At 42.6% G+C, this 17,528-nt stretch overlaps 1 protein-coding gene across 21 annotated transcripts in view; it reads left to right on the forward strand.

The window, feature by feature from the left end:
• Positions 1–17,528, forward strand: part of MAP2 (microtubule associated protein 2) — a 395,260-nt gene that overhangs the window by 169,963 nt on the left and 207,769 nt on the right. Inside the window, exons 1-2 of one of the 21 annotated variants that reach the window (XM_067470264.1) lie at positions 5,608–6,027; positions 6,367–6,430. The exons of 18 other annotated variants lie outside the window; for them this stretch is intronic. The gene's annotated coding sequence lies outside the window, so the exon portion shown is untranslated. Of the gene's footprint in view, positions 1–5,607; positions 6,028–6,366; positions 6,431–17,528 lie in introns of those variants that run through there. 2 more of the 21 variants (XM_067470260.1, XM_067470265.1) reach the window with 2 other exon arrangements.

The following is a 17,528-nucleotide window of genomic DNA, read 5'->3' on the forward strand; positions in this document are numbered from 1 at the left end:
ACCTTACTAATTACAGACCAGTGTCTAACCCCACTTTTTTGAGCAAGGCGATTGAGAAAGCAGTTACCCTCCAACTCCAGGCAGTCTTTCATGATACACACTTCCTTGACTCATTTCAAATGGGCTTCGGAGCAGGATATGGAATTGAGACTGCTATCCCCTTAGTGGATGATTTTCGGCTCAACACTAACAGGGGGAATGTGTCCCTGTTGGTGCTTCTAGACCTCTCAGTGGCTTTTCATACCGTTGACCATGGCATCCTTCTGGAACTCCTGGAGGGCCTGGGAATCAGAGGCACTGTGCTGCAGTGGTTTCGATCACACTTCTCAGGCAGATTCCAGATGGTGGTGCTTGGGGATAAGCTGCTCCTCAAAAAAATTGCTGTTATGTGGCATCCCACAAGGTTCCATTCTACCTCCAATACTTTTTAATAGTTACATGAACCTCAGGGAGAGAACATCCATAGGCATGGGGCAGCGTGTTATCAGTATGCTGATGACACCCAAATATATTTCTCCATTCCTTCAAAAACAGCCTCAGCTAAGGATAGTGTGTCTCCTCTGAATGCATGCCTGGAGGAGGTAATGGGCTGAAGAAGAAAAATTGAAACAGAATCTAGACAAAACATGTGCTTGCCATCAAGGGTCCTAATCTGGGGAATGAGGTATGTCAACCAGCCCTGGATGGAGTTACATTTCCCCTGAAAGACTGTGTTCGCAGCTTGGAAGTTGTTCTGGATCTGTCTCTCCAAATGTCAGCCCGGGTAGATTCGATAGTTAGGTGTGCTTACTGCCAGCTTTGGCTGATACACCAGTTGCACCCCTTCCTAGATATGGAGGACCTGAAAATGTTAGCGCATATGCTAGTTACCTCAAGGTTGGACTTCTGCAATTCGGAAACTACAGTTGGTTCAAAATGCAGACAGATTGGTTACATCAACATCAAGGAGTGAACCTATCCTAAAGTAACTCCACTGGCTGTCAATTAGTTTTTAGGCATAGCAAAAAATGTTGGTTATGACTTTTAAAGGTTACCTGCAGGATCTTTTCTCCCACACAATCTGTCCTGAACTCTTAGGTCCTCTGGGTTGGTTACTTCATCCAATCAGAACCCGACTGGCAATTGTCATCCAGAGGATTTTTTCCATTGGCTACCCCAAAACTGTGGAATGACCTGCCAGAAGAGCTCCAACAGCTAAATGAGTTGTCAGAATTTAAAAACTATTTAAACACCTATCTCTTCTGGCAGGCCTATCCAGTCTGTTTTAATCACAAATTTTAAATTTGTGTCTTATGTTTAATCTTGTTCTGTGTATTTTAATACATATTTTGTAGGAATAGGTTTTAAAATGGCCCACGTGGCTGCTGGGCATGCCTTCTGCCCTTCTATTCGGGAGCATGCAGTGCATGCTTCCTTAACCATGTTCTTCAAACCCAGACTTCCTTGAAAGGAAGAAAGGAAAGGAACTCAGAAAGGATGCTTCCTTAATCCTATTCTTCAAACCCAGCTCCCCTTGAAAGGAAGAAAGGAAAGGATCCCAGGAACGGAAAGGGAAGCCTTATAAGTTCCCCATTCCTGCCAGTGGGCCAGATCTTCCTGGATCTTTTGGCTGCCTAGCCAAAAACAGATTTTTCCATTAGCCGATTTTTGGAAGGCTCCCGAAAAAGGATCTGGGTACCCAATGAAGTTCGGATACCAAAAACAGATTGCCCTCCAGTCGAACTGCACCAGTCTAGTGACATACCTTCATCATACATTAGGGAAGACTTGATTCAGAGGCTGATTTGTGCCTTGTGTTGCAAAATGAAAAACACTGATTTTTTCCCCCCAAAAGTAAACTATCTTACATTTTGAGATGTGAAAACAGAAAAGTTAAAATATACAGGTGTTTTTTGTTGTGTCAGGAGCAACTTGAGAAACTGCAAGTCACTTCTGGTGTGAGGGAATTGGCTGTCTGCAAGGACGTTGCCCAGGGGATGCCCGGATGATTTGATGTTTTTATCATCCTTGTGGGAGGCTTCTCTCATGTCCCCGCATGAGGAGCTGGAGCTGATTGAGGGAGCTCATCCACCTCTCCCTGGATTCGAACCTGTGACCTGTCGGTCTTCAGTCCTGCCGGTACAGAGGTTTAACACACTGCGCTACCGGGGGCTACAAATATACAGTTGTAATAATAATAATGTTGGTGGGAGCCTTGAAGCTATGATAGTAATTGTGACTGTTAGATGCCTTCAGATTGTTTGAGAATTGTTTTTCAAACTGGGATGAACCCTATCATGATGTTTCCTTAGCAGAATCAGTCCAGAAGAGGTTTCCCATTGCCTTCCTCTGAGACGAAGGGAGTGTGATTTGCCCAAGTTCACGCAATGGATTTCATGGCTGAGCAGGGATTTGAACTCTGGTGTCGAGTCATTATCCAATGCTCAAAATACAGCAGGCTGGCGTCACAATTATTTTTTGAAGCCCTGTTACTATTTTCAGCAACTTTCAAGCATATACTAGAATTTCTAACATTTCTGTGTGTGAAATGTTTTTCTTGTTGTTGGATTGTATTCTTATTCATTCAAGAGTGACAATATTCACTCATATTCACTAGCTTATAGCAAATAGTTCTCAATAGAATAAACCCAGTGAATCAGTGGAAAGACTTACATACTTTCCATTTATTCAGTGGATCTAGTATAGATGAGAAATTACTTTAGGATTTAGGCCAAATAGACTTAATATCAGATACATTTTTTCTAGAATTGCAATATTAAATGGGGATTAGTTTTCTTCATCATTTCCTCTCAGCTTCTTGAAATGGAAGAAGCGAACAAATACATTGAAGATACTCTTTCTAAACCAACTACCAACCAGTTGCCAATTATTTGTTAAACAAAAGTTGGAGCTAGATTTCTGAATAGCAGAGTAGCTGGGAGTTTGTCTTATTAACGTTGTGAGATTTTCTTTTGATGACATGTACATTGGATTTGGGGGTGCAATTCTGAAAGAAAGGGCAGGATAAAATTTAGACAACATTGGAGCACCATCTGTTGCCTTCTTCTTAATAAAACAAACATATTTCACCAACTATCATGACTTATATGTATGTAATCTGCAGTGATTTCATAGGAAAGGTCATCTTTGAAACTCTCATTCAGATGTATGATTGTACCCACCTACATGGCATATTGCTGTTAATGTTTTCAAACCCCAGCAGAAGGTTTGTGGATAATCCAGTGTACAGTCAGCACTTTGTTTCCACGGATTTGTAGCTTAAAGAGATTCAAAAACAAAATCCTCAAAAGCAAATCTCAGTTTTGCCATTTGATATAAGTGGCTCCGTTTTTCTAAACCATTGTATAGAATATGTCATGAGCATCCATGAATTTTTGTATCCGTAGGGAGTCCTATGTAGGGCGTCCTACGTAGGAGGTCCTACGTAGGAGGCTCCATCTTTGGGAGCTTTTAAACAGAGGCTGGATGGCCATCTGTCGCGGGTTCTTTGAATGCAATTTTCCTGCTTCTTGGCAGGAGGTTGGACTGGATGGCCCATGAGGTCTCTTCCAACTCTATGATTCTGGAACCAAAACCCTGTGGACAGGGCCGTAGCCAGAAAAAAATTTCGGGGAGGGTTGACAATTTTGGCGGGGGTGTGTGTGAAAATTTGGGGAGGGGTTTAAAATTTCAGGGAGGGTTGAAAATTTCGGGGGGGGGGGGGGGGTTGAAACCTGCCTCCTAGCTCACGCTGAAGCAAAGAGCACAGCAGAGGGCAGAGCAGCCTTCACTAGCCTGCAGCTCTGCCCCTGTCAACCACCTCCACCAAGTCTGGCCTTCAACACACACACACCCAACTTGGTTGCTTCACTACATCGGCTATTGCTGCAAGTAATGACAGTGTGAATAAATTGTCAATATTTGCTTGAGATAGTGCTTACAGTTCTGGAGGGACTCTTAATTTTTTGCATCTCATAGACTTAGCATGAGGATTTGGTTAACCAGTTAAAATTCATGAGTAAACCAGTTTTTTAAAAAAAAATCTGAAACATTTCGGGGAGGGTTTGAACCCCTAAAACCACCCCCTCGCTACAGGCCTGCCTGTGGATACTAAGGGCCTATTGCATTTATGTATTTCACAATATGAGTAAACACTGACTTATTACAGGAATCTAGTTGCAACTTTTTTTTGGTGGCTTTATCATTTTTCTACTTCACTGTTTTAATGTTGGGGGTGGGGGGTGGGAATCTATACAAATAAAAATGTAATGTTAAATGTATTGTTGAAGGCTTTCAGGGCCGGAATCACTGAGTTGTTGTAGATTTTTTCGGGCTATATGGCCATGGTCTAGAGGCATTCTCTCCTGACGTTTCACCTGCATCTATGGCAAGCATAACCTCTGAGGATGCTTGCCATAGATGCAGGTGAAACGTCAGGAGAGAATGCCTCTAGACCATGGCCATATAGCCCGAAAAAACCTACAACAACCCAATGTAATGTTAGTTTGTGGGATTAACATGACCCAAAAACCACTGGACGAATTGACACCAAATTTGGACACAATATACATATCAGGCCAACGGGTGACCATCACTCATAAAAACACTGAAAAACACAACAGAAGAGACTTAAAAAGCCAAAAAAAACCCCATTACAATGTATGTGCAAAACCATATATATGAGGGGCATTTTTTAAGTAAGGTCTGTTTGATCATAAGTACACAACGAAAGTTTGTTTCAAAAAAGTAAATTTATTTTCAGAAAGTACATACTGCACTCTATTTTTTGACATAGTTGCCAATTTTGTTCAAACACTTATCCTACCTCTGAACCAATTTTAAAATACCCTCTTCATAAAAACTTACCGCCTGCTCCGATAACCAAGAGTTCACTGTAATCAAAGAAGGGCGACCAGAGCGGTCCTCATCATGGACATTGTCACAGCCATCTTTGAATTGTCGTACCCACTTATGCACTTTGCTTTCACTCATAACAGTATCACCGTACACTTCACAAATCTGCCGATGAATTTCTGCAGCAGGCAGGTTCCTTGCTGACAAAAACTGTATCACTGAGCGAACCTCACATGTGGAGGGTGAGTTGATAGTCTTAAATATTTTTAAAGCACAGAACAGAACCGTACAGGTTAGCTACAGAGCGGAAACTGAGCACAGTTGTTCCCGAGGCATGCTGGTACACGACGCACGCGCTTGTTGCGAACTACTAGTGTCTACAACAAAACGGACCTTACTTAAAAAATACCCGTGTGTGTGTGTGTATATATATATATATATATATACACACACACACACAAACATACACATATATACACACATAAAACACATATACACAGACCGGGCCACAGCAACGCGTGGCAGGAGACACCTAGTAGCCTTATATTTCTTTGTGATTCAAAGACCAAAACACGTGGAAGATACAAAGGAAAAGAAATGAAATCATATACAGTGGGAGTGGTAGAATAGTCCTGGTACATAGTACTGAGAGTAAAATATTTTTTAAAAAACATTCTGGATTCACAAATGTGCATCAAACAACATCGTTCTGTTGTCTACGTGTGCTTTTGGCAGTGACATAAAAGCAAGTCATTTGACAGCCTTCTCCGGATTAGAGGCCTGATTACTGAGGACACATTTTGGTTGGTTGCAATTAAAATGCTTGTCAGGCATTCGATACCAGGAATCCTTTTGACAGGCTGCTTAAGCTGAGAGGCGAGCGCAGCATCCCATTGTAAGTGGATGATGGCGGAGTTGGCTGCCTTGCCATCTTTCTGGAAAATTCGGTGGCCGGCAAGCTCCCTCTGTGCCTGTCGCTCGGCCTCGTTTCCTTTTCACCGCTGTGGGGACTTTCTCTAATTTGCAGTTTCCTTCTTCCCCGGCACATTTACGGAAGCTGCGAGCTGGTGGCTAGCAGACTGTGTCTGCCTGGAGGTAGACAGTGAGCTCATGAAGATTAACGCTGCTTTGGGAGAATGAGTATGCTGCAGTTACTTAAGGATATGCCTTTGTGGTATTGCAGCAACAGCGCTGGTAATGATTCCCCTTTTCTCTGCCACCCCCTTTGTTTTACCATCAGCTTTATGTGATTTCCTTTTTTAAATACCTGCAATATGCTGAGTCTTTTCTGCCATTAGGTGCAGAATGTGCCAATATTAGTGGAAGCCAGACTTTGCACATAAGGCATGGGGTGTAGATCTGTTTCTATTCTGAAGATTTTTTTATTGTGTGGAGGTTTGGCAATTTTTTGCATGGACATTTGTGCCTTTTTTTGTTTAACTGATGCAGGGATGGGAGGTTGTGTCAAAATGGGAGAGCAGACCTTCCCCATGTAATGATTTTAATTTGGGTGGGTGGTGGCTTCTCTTGCAGATCCTCCAGCCGATTCTTTCTAGTGTGAGATACTGGTCGGGTTTGACTGGGTTGCAGACAAAAGGTAAGGCATGCTCTGATTTTCACCTGTCCGTACTCAGATAAGGGAAAGGGTGTTTAATTTGGATGTCATCTTGTGCATATAGCTTTTCATTCCACCCTGCTGTGAATTGTATTATAGTTATTTCTTGGGTGTTACATCTTAGCTGAGGAGTGTCATTCTGTCCATTGTGATAGTGGCATTCTTTAAAGGAAAAACTACTTGGTATGTGGAGATGGTTTCACAAAAGCTCAGTCATTTTGCTCCCTGGAGTTGGCAGAAAGAAAAAACCTTAGCGTGCCTGCATCCCCCCGTCAGAGCTGCGGAAATGGCACAGGCACATACATATATGCACAGAATAATCTTGGACAAAGATAAAACACTATAAAATTATTAAATCATCAGTAGTTGAAATCTATTCAGTTTGATGAACTGTATAGGTATCTTCACTTGTTTCACCAGGATCTATTGCAAACAGCTACTATTTTTCATAGGGAGAAAAAAAATCAATTCTTCTAACCCTCTCTCTTACAGTAATTATGAGATATGTGATTGATTTTTGTATCCCGAATTTTAAAACATATGAGGTACATGGCAAACCTTCATATGTCTCCCTTTTGATATTTTTTCCATCAAGCCATTCCGTTTATAAGACTATGCCTACAGGTTGCCATAACAGCTGCAAAACATTTTGTTGCTGAGATATAAATATATATTCATATATATTGTCTTGCCCTCCACTCTTTCCTTTCATTGCTGTAAAAACGCTTTGCATCTATCTGCATGACTTGAGATATTTGGATAGCACAGAAGGATGCAACATATGAAGATATGTGCTCTATAACAAAGAATTTGATCTTTTGTTTTGTTTTTATTTTGCTTTGTTTTGGAGTTGGAATGGGACCTAATCTGTTTTGGGCATCCTCAATTCACTTTAAGGGCATGGAACATAACTTTTATACTCAAGGAGACTATTTGGAAAACACCTGCGTTTTGATATTATATATGAGTCTAAGATTTCTCTGTATTATGTCTGTTCAACCAGAAAGCATTTGTGTGAAGTATGAGTATGAAAATGGATATAGGTTTAGAATCTCATATCCAGAACTTCCAATACTAAAATACTCCAAAATTATCCACATAGTGGCTGAGATTGTGACACTTTTGCTTTCAAATGGTTCACTTGTATGACTTTTGTTTCAGCTACAAAAATATTTAAAATATTGTGTATAAAATAGCTGGGGCGAAACCATCTGCACTGCCATATAATCCAGTTTCGGAATCCCAGTTATCTGGTTTGATTATATGGCAATGTGGACTCAGATAATCAAATGAGATAATCTGGATTCAGAAACTGGATTATACGGCCATGTTGATCCAGACATAAATTAATTTTGTGTTTAGACCTAGATCTCATCTCCAACATGTCTGTCACACACACACACACACACACACACACACACACATATGCAAAATCCAGTTCCAAAGTATGGAACCTTTCTAGTCCCAAGCATTTCAGATAACCCATATTCAATTTGTATTTACAAAGATTTATCCTGTGCTGGTACAGTTAGTTGCAGAGCTTTGGTATTGGCTGCAGCTGTCTATTAAGTTGCAAACCTAGGTTTACAATTTTATAATGTGTGAAGTGGCTCCCCATGCGTGTGTTTGTGTACAGTACGCTTGTGTGCAAACTGTGGCTGTGCTTGCACCTCTGTATTGAGCCTTGTGGTTTTAGCATCCCTGAATTTTAGGCATGCTGTCCTGAAAACTGGTGTGACTTCCCCATCTGCTGCTCTGAATTTGATGAACATCTGGTATTCAGTCTCATTGAGCCTCATGGCCTTCCTTCAAGCCCCCTTCCTATAAGAGCTTGACAGGCCTTAACATTTTCCCTGAAAGTGTATGTGTATGTGTTTTTTGAGGGCTGACATGTCGAGATTCCTTATCATGTTGAGGTGGTAACTCTCAAGATGGCCTGCTCCCTTTTACTTACCCTTTAAGAAAATGTTAAATGTGTTTGATATCTTCTGTTTGAGTTGGGCTATGAGACCTAAAAATGTGAGCAAATTGCCAGATTTCCTGAGTTGGTTCTTTGGAACACCACCCCAACATCGCTAGCATTGGAGTGTCCTGGAGAGGCAGTTCCTGAAAAAGTAGCTTCCTCCATGCCAGAACAGCTCTGTGTGAATGCGTGCGTGAGCGCATGTGTGTGTGTGTGTGGGGGGGGGGGAGACTGACTTGTGTGTACATATGAATAAGTGGAGACCTGTGTGTCAAAGAGGAAGATGTAATACCTACTCTGGACTTTGACCATATCTATAGCTGTTCTTTGGCCCATAAGAGGTCTCCTAGGCAGTAATCAGACCCTGGTGTTGAAAAAAGGCCTCCTAATCCCTGAGAAATAAGAGTTAAGAAAAATGGGTACTGTTCTATGATCTCGGTGGAGGCCACTAGGGGGTGTTAGAGAGAGAAGAATAGTCCATTTTATGGAAGTGGAAGGTGGATTGAAGGAGGAAAACAATTTCCCCCTGTTTTCCTGTTGTTGCCCCAACCCATGTCCCCGTCATGGAAAGAACTCTCGTTTATGATATGTGAATGGGGGGGGGGGGGGGGGAATAACAAGCAAAATGTGGGAAATGGTTTGCCTCCTTCAACTCCTCCTCCCCAATGGACTGTCCTTCTCTCTCTAGCATCCTCTAGTGGCCTCCACCCAGAAAATGGAATTGTACCGAGAAATGAGATATTTATGAATTATATGGCTTCACAGTCACCATCTGATTTTTGGACTTATCTTCACATGTAACTTATTCCTTGTCACTATCTTAATGTTCATCCAGTTCTCGAAGCATGTGAATGTTGAAAGCTTTCAAATGGTACAAGTCTTTCTTTTTCAGTATTGTCTAATTTCTTTCCTAATACTGTCTTTAATCCACTGGCGAGAGTCAGCATGGTCGTTTGGGCATTGAAACTCACTAAGTGACCTGGAGCAAGTTACACTCTCCCAGCCTCAAAGGAAGACAAAAGCAGTTAAAGGTTCCCCTTAGGGTGATCATTAGTATTAAATGGCATGAAAGCACACACAACCAACAAATACAGTGAGGAAAAATTGTTCAGTTTGAGAACCATGTCTAAAATCTGTATAACTCTCTAGGGCAGTGGTTACCAACTTGGGGTCCCCAGATGTTTTTGGTCTACAACTCCCAGAAATCCCAGCCAGTTTACTAGCTGTAAGGATTTCTGGGAGTTGAATGCCAAAAATATCTGGGTACCCCAGGTTGAGAACCGCTGCTTTAAGGATTGCACCGACTAACTAAAATGCTCCCTGAAAGTCTGGAAGTGGTTGGATGTTCACTTCTTGGTTTTGAAGGTTTTCTTTTTCAATTAAGCATTTGCAGGTGGGTCCTGCAACCTGTTTAGAGGAAAATAACATCTAAAGGAGACTTCCAGAATGAGCACTTTGCCCTTTCTTGTCTCAGAAAGAGAATCTCGAAAGAACATGTCCACTAAAACAGCCTCGTGGTGATACATGTTACCGCAACACCACACTTCCACCCCTGTGACAATCTCACTAGCATTAGTTGTTGACAATCTCTGGCAAAGGGTCTTTTTTAAATTTGGTGTTATATGAGGTTCCATCTACACAGACCATATAGAGCAGTTCAAAGCTAGCACATTAAGGGCTTTCTTAAGCTGATGCGCATTAAGGGATTTTGTTTAAACCCTTTTGTGGGATTTGACTGGCACTGCAGTTCTAAGTTAGCTTTGAACTGCAGTAGCCAGTCAACTCCCACAAAAGGGTGTGAAAAAAGCCCGTCATGTACACCATTGCTCTGTGGTTTGTGTAATCACCACCTGGCTCTCAAACTGGTTCCAGGATTTGCTATGTAATCATCCACACAGAAAAAAACATTTTTGTCAGTATCTCTTTGAAACTGCATTCAATGGTAGATGAGGCCTGAGCTTCTTCCATTGTGTAATTTTTTTTGTCGTGTCAGGAGAAACCTGAGAAACAACAAGTCGCTTCTGGTGTGAGAGAATTGGCCGTCTGCAAGGGCGTTGCCCAGGGGACGCCCAGATGATTTGATGTTTTATCATCCTTGTGGGAGGCTTCTCTCATGTCCCCGCATGAGGAGCTGGAGCTGATAGAGGGAGCTCATCCACGTCTCCCTGGATTCGAACCTGCGACCTAGTCTGCCCAGTCATGTAATAGGATGACAGGAGTTGTAGTTCAACAAGGTCTGGAGGGCCACACTTTCTGCAGATAAAGTTATATCACTGAGGATATTTGTAAAATTTATTGATCAGTCCTGTGCATTCGTACTCCTTAACCATTTGGTCTGTTCAGTGGTGTTTCCATGAGTTAAATGTATACATTTAACTCCTTTTTTTACTTCGCTGAGAATAATAATCTCTCTCCCCTCTTGCTGACTGGAATGGGGAATCGGGAGGAAAAACCAGTCAACTCCCACAAAAGGGTATGAAAAAAGCCTGTAATGTATACCTCTACCTTTGAATATCCAGGAACCACTTTTCAGTAGTTACAGGTGACACACATTTGCATATAACTTGTATGTCTTGGCTTTGAGGGTCTCAGACTGCCCATAGTTTAGGAAGATATTCCTCTAACAAAGCCAGATTCTTGAGTGAGACAAGTTTTAAAATGGCAGTTCCTCCATCTATTGTTTACATTGAAAGACTCCCTTCAGATAGTCCCTGCCAGCATGGTCAGTGATTAGGAGAGAACTTGTAAAAGTTGGGGTCCAACAACATCTAGAGAACTTGCCGTGTTGACAAAATTGCTGTGTCTTGGCTGCTGAGTGTATAACCTTCAGAATCAGATCCTGCTATATCGTAGTCATAGTCTAATTCAGCATTTCTCAACCTGGGGGTCGGTACCCCTGGGATAATCACAGGGGGGTTTCAGAGGGGTCGGCAAAGACCATCAGAAAACGCAGCATTTTCTGTTGGTCCTGGGGGTTCTGTGTGGGAAATTTGGCCCAATTCCATTGTTGGTGGGGTTCAGAATGCTCTTTGATTGTAAGTGAACTATAAATCCCAGCAACTACAACTCTCAAATGTCAAGGACTATTGCCAGTATTCAAATTTGATCGTATAAGGTATTTGTGCCAAATTTGGTCCAGTGAATGAAAATATATCCTGCATATCAAATATTTACATTACGATTCATAACAGTAGCAAAATTATAGGCATGAAGTAGTAACAAAAAGAATGTTATGGTTGGGGGTCACCACAACATGAGGAATTCTATTAAGAGGTCACCGCATTAGGAAGGTTGAGAAAAACTGGTCTAATTAATAATATTTGCTTTCAGAGATTGCTGATACCACCGTTTTGATACACCCCATACCGTCAAACATAATTCTTTCATTTGTTGTTGCTATTTTCTCTCTCTATTGAATTCCCTGCAACTATTTCCTTTGTGATATGTTTTGACACTAGGAAGCATCAAGGCTGAAAGATATGAATTAGGGAATGTGCCCTTAAGTCCTCGTCGATTTATCTAAGGCCGGGCAGCAGTGATTTATCTTCCCTTTCTATATTTTTAACTTGCCGCAACTGCAAGCAACAAGCTGAAGCAGCAGTTTCCATAACAATTCATCTTTTAAAAAGTGTTCCAAACTTGTGCTTCAAGGTCTGCTAGTGTTTACCAATCGTTCTTGGCCTTGATGATGTCATTCGGGATTCTGCTGCAGCACTGGCAAAGGAGGCAGAACATCTCCGCTTGTACCTACGACATAAATCTCTGAGAAGTAGAGATGTCATGTCATGCACAGGAGAACCTGCAAAACTCACCCTTAATTAAAACAAATTTGTCCAACATGCATAATGAATGGCTAATTGCTTTTGTGTTACACCTTGTTATGAGAGATTTTAATAAAATCTGCTTGTCCCATGGACAGAGAGGAGGTAAAACAAGCTATAATAAAACCGCTGTTGAAGAAACCATCACTGGACCCCACTAAATTCGACAACTATCGGCCAGTTTCCAATCTCCCCTTCTTCGGCAAAGTCTTGGAACGTGTGGTGGCCTCACAACTCCAGGTATTCTTGGTAGATACGGATTATCTAGACCCGGCACAGTCTGGCTTTAGGCCGGGACATGGTACCGAGACAGCCTTGGTCGCCTTAGTGGATGATCTGCGCCGGGAGCTCGACAGGGGGAGTGTGTCCCTGTTGGTGCTGCTGGACCTCTCAGCGGCCTTCGATACCGTCGACCACGGTATCCTTCTGGGACGCCTTGCGGGGATGGGTCTTGGAGGTACTGTTTTGCAGTGGCTCCGGTCATTCCTAGAGGGTCGATCTCAGAAGGTGTTGTTGGGGGACACCTGTTCAACCCCACAACCATTGTCTTGTGGGGTTCCTCAGGGCTCAATATTGTCTCCCATGTTGTTTAACATCTACATGAAGCCGCTGGGGGAGATCATCCGGAGTTTCGGGGTACGGTGTCATCTGTACGAGGATGATGTCCAACTCTGTCACTCCTTTCCACCTGCTACTAAGGAGGCTGTCCAGGTCCTGAACTGGTGCTTGGCCGCTGTGACGGTCTGGATGAGGGCGAACAAATTGAAATTGAATCCAGACAAGACAGAGGTACTCCTGATCAGTCGCAAGACCGAACAGGGCATAGGGTTACAGCCTGTGTTGGATGGGGCCGCACTCCCCCTGAAGACGCAGGTTCGCAGCTTGGGTGTGACCCTGGACTCATTGCTGAGCCTGGAACCCCAGGTTTCGGCGGTGACCAGGGGAGCATTTGCACAGCTAAAGCTTGTGTGCCAGCTGCGCCCGTACCTTGGGAAGTCTGACTTGGCCACGGTAGTCCACGCTCTGGTTACATCCCGTTTAGACTACTGCAACGCTCTCTACGTGGGGTTGCCTTTGAAGACAGCTCGGAAGCTCCAACTAGTCCAACGCTCGGCAGCCATGATTTTAACAGGAGCGGAGCGCAGGGAGCATACAACCCCCCTGTTGCGCCAACTCCACTGGCTACCGATCTGCTACTAGGCTGAATTCAAAGTGCTGATGTTGGCCTTTAAAGCCCTAAACGGTTCTGGCCCAAGCTACCTATCCGACCGCATCTCTGCCTATGAACCCACCAGGACTTTGAGATCTTCCGGGGAGACCCTGCTCTCCATCCCGCCTGCTTCTCAAGCTCGGCTGGCGGGGACGAGAGATAGGGCCTTCTCGGTGGTGGCTCCTCGGCTGTGAAACACCCTTCCTACGGACATTAGACTAGCACCATCTCTAATGGTATTCCGCAAAAAAGTGAAGACCTGGCTGTTTGAGAGGGCGTTCCAATAATTAGTGCAATGATTGGTTAATGAACACTGGAATGGAACAATGGATGACGAATCTGGAACATGTTTTTGATGACGAGACGACAGTGAATGGGTATTGTAGTAACTGTTTATTAATTGTGTAATGTGTTAGGTTGTTAACTGTTTCTATACTGTAGCACTGAATTTTTGCTGTTCGTATTTGTTGTGAACCGCTGTGAGCCGCCTTCGGGCTGAGAACAGCAGTGTATAAGTAAGGTAAATAAATAAATAATAAATAAATGGTTTTTTAGTATTACCTGAAACTTAGAAAAGGAAGACCTGTACAGATCTTAGTACAGGCATGCAGCCTGGGACCCTGAAACTGTTTTTAAGGGGTGTGTGGCCAACTGTAGATTTGTTCTTAAGTTGAATTTGTATGTAAGTTGGAACAGGTACTTTTTTTTAAGTATCGCTCCAACCAAAAGTATACATTTGTTAACTTTGGATAGCACAGGGAAGGGTTGACACCCCTGTGGTGTTTGTTTTGATGTCTGTACCCCTGTTCAGAAGATTTCACTTCACCTTGAGCCTCATCAGATGGGACAATTTTAATGTTCTAGAACACTTTCATCCTGTTTTGGGGATGGAACCCCATGCTGGCCATCGCATGGCGTTGTGTGACTTCCAGTGGAGGCCTCACCCCCATCTCCCAACATGGGAGACTGCTTGTGTTGTCTTCCAACACTTCTTCCCAAATTCTTCCCTGTTTGAGCAATGCTTCCCATGTGTGGTAGCAAAAGTGTCACTGCAAGGGAGCAGCACGTGGGGTGACAGATTTGCTCCACTTCTCCCTCTGTTTGGCGGTGAAGCAGGATGCTTCATCTGGCCTTTGTGATTAGGTCATTTTTGTCCCTGTGATAATTGGATTTTGAAAAAATTGGCTTGCTGTGGAAAAAAGGATTGGTTGTATAGCTTCAGTGGAGACCCGTTCCCCCATAATAACACTTTTACGAGTGAATTTCCCTTCCGAAAGATTTCTCTCACTTCCTGTTGTTTCACCCTCGTTCGTAACTATGAGTCATTTGTACATCGAATGTTTGTGACTCAAGGACTGCCGGTAGTCTTATAAGCACAGAATGTGCTTAAAATATCACCCTCCTATGTGTTCAGTGTAGGTTTACTCTCAAGTAATTGTTCACAGCACAGATTGCAGGCAGGGTTTATTATGTCTGAAAGAGTTCAATGACAATAGCTGCCTTAATAGCTTGATCCTTTAGTACAATTCTTATTGATCATACAGGTCAGGAAGGGAGTATCAATTATATTATAGTTTGAGTGGTCCATTTTTTCTGAATTATTCCACGGAGGGGGAAAGGTTCATCTCCCTCACACCAGCCTTGGTGAGATTGGAGCCCTACTTTCACCACTTAGTCCAGAGTTCATTTGTTGTTGTTCATTTGTTCAGTCGTTTCCGACTCTTCGTGACTTCATGGACCAGTCCACGCCAGAGCTCCCTGTCGGCCATCACCACCCCCAGCTCCTTCAAGGTCAATCCAGTCACTTCAAGGATCCCACCCATCCATCTTGCCCTTTGTTGGCCCCTCTTCCTTTTTTCCTTCCATTTTCCTCAGCATCATTGTCTTCTCTAAGCTTTCCTTTGTTCTCATGATGTGGCCAAAGTACTTCATCTTTGCCTCTACTATTCTTCCCTCCAATGAGCAGTCAGGCTTTATTTCTTGAAGTATGGACTGGTTGGATCTTCTCGCTGTCCAAGGCACTCTCAGAACAGAGTTCATACGTGCAATAATTCTCTAACAGGTTAGACTGCATCTGTTATATCATGTTATATCTTAATTCTGATCAGAAGAAAAACCTTCAGTTGTTTTTATTTGAAGCTGTCTATGTTTCTAGTGGTACTGCCACAGGGGTTATTTTCAGTCATGAATTAATTTAGTTGGTGTTTATGCTCTCCTTAATTTCATTCACGGTGTTCAGGGCAAGTAATGTCATTTTACGAGAATCAAATTCTTACTCTTATTTTTGTAGATAGGAAACAAAACTTGGTTCCTTGCCAAGGCTACCCTGCAGGGTCTTGGTTTATCCTCACTGTCTGGATCCTGTCCTAAGATATCAGCTGTTGACAGCCAAGTGATATAGTAAAAGGAAGCATTAAACCAAATTATTAACCAGTTGGTGAAGCAGGAGAGATTGTATCTATGTATTTTGGCACTTGAGGAAGAAGAGTACTCTTCCACACTCCTTTCCATGATATTGCTCTCACATGATGGAAGGAACAATCTAATGTTGAGACTCGTTTACATATGGTGTCTTTTCTTATGATTGTGAACACAGCTGTCCTACTGTATCAGTGCTTGAAAAACCCAGTAAGGTAGCATAAACAGGTGGTGTACTTACTTACTTATGCGATGCTTCATTGTCCGAGTAGGATTATCTTCCAAGATCGGTGTACTGGTGGTGGGTCTGTAAATGACTGTGGAGCCCTATTCATGATCTGCATGATCCCCCGCAGTGAAGGCATCAGTTTCTAGGTGGAAGGTAGTCCCGGTCAGGGTTGGCTTGACATGCTTTTCTCTTGGCACATTTCTCTCTTTTACCCTTTATTCATGCCTCTTCAAATTCCACAGCACTGACCTCCAACTGGAGTGCTCAAGGGCCAGGGCTTCCCAGTTCTCAGTGTCTATGCCAGAGTTTTTAAGGTTGGCTCTTTTCCTGGCCACCAACATTTCATTTCCCATGCTTGAGTTCAGAGTAGAGCAACTGCTTTCGGAGACTGTGGTCAGGCATCTGGACAACGTGGCCAGTCCAGCGGAGGTGATAGCAGAGGACCGTCGCTTCAATGCTGGAGGTCTTTGCTTCTTCCAGCAAACTGACATTTGTACTGAGGTGTACAGATAGTGCACTGAGGTCATAGCTGATGTGCTGTATTCAGTATTGTTTGTAGATGCTGCACTGGCCCATACTCTTTCCCACCCAAATTGTTCATTAAAAATTGTCTTGAGGCAACAGAAATATTTAATTGAGACTCAACAATTTCAGATACAAAAATGCACAAGAGGAATACTTCTGAAACTAGTGAAGTCACTGAATTTGTGATTCATCATGCTATCACAATTCAATGGATACATACATGCCAGGGTGAAAAATAACTGGGTGCCAGAAGTAAAGACTGAAAGACATCTTAAATGGAGACAGTGGCCTGCTTGCTACTGACTAAAAGTTTCCTATAGAATCCAATTCAATTTTTATCTGCAAATAGGAATATTTTAAAATGCCTGTTTCTGTTATTGTACTGCATCATTGAAAGCACATTGCACAGTACGTTTGGCTGCAGTAAATAGCGAACTCGTTCCTATGTATCTGACATACCATTTCTTCTTATGGTTTATATGGTGTGTAGTTTGCTTCATTTGAAGGGCAGGAGAGCTCTATATTGATGTCAGGAGAGTAACTATTTCTTTCTACTTCCAGAGCATTTCCCAGTTATTTTAATGAGAAAGAGCTTACTCCTCTTTATGGAACAATTCAAAAATTCTGGGAGTCACAAGTCAACACTAGGGCTGGGTAACAACGGAAAAATTTGTTTCTAAACTCGTTTTGTTTTTAGGGGGTCCATTGTGTTTCATTTTTTAAAAGAATTCCGAATTTTTCTTTAAAATTTTTTCGTTATTTACGAAATTTTGTAAATTTTGAATTGATTCGTTAATGGCGGACGCGATTGTGCAATACGCTAAAAAAAATCTCCAAATGGGACAGGGGGAACTTCTGAAGCTTCCCTCTCCCTCTGTTGTTGACTGTTGGTGTGATAATTTATTTTTTTATCA

The sequence above is a fragment of the Anolis sagrei genome, chromosome 1, assembly GCF_037176765.1.
Source record: "Anolis sagrei isolate rAnoSag1 chromosome 1, rAnoSag1.mat, whole genome shotgun sequence".
In the NCBI taxonomy this organism is placed as follows: Eukaryota; Metazoa; Chordata; class Lepidosauria; order Squamata; family Dactyloidae; genus Anolis; species Anolis sagrei.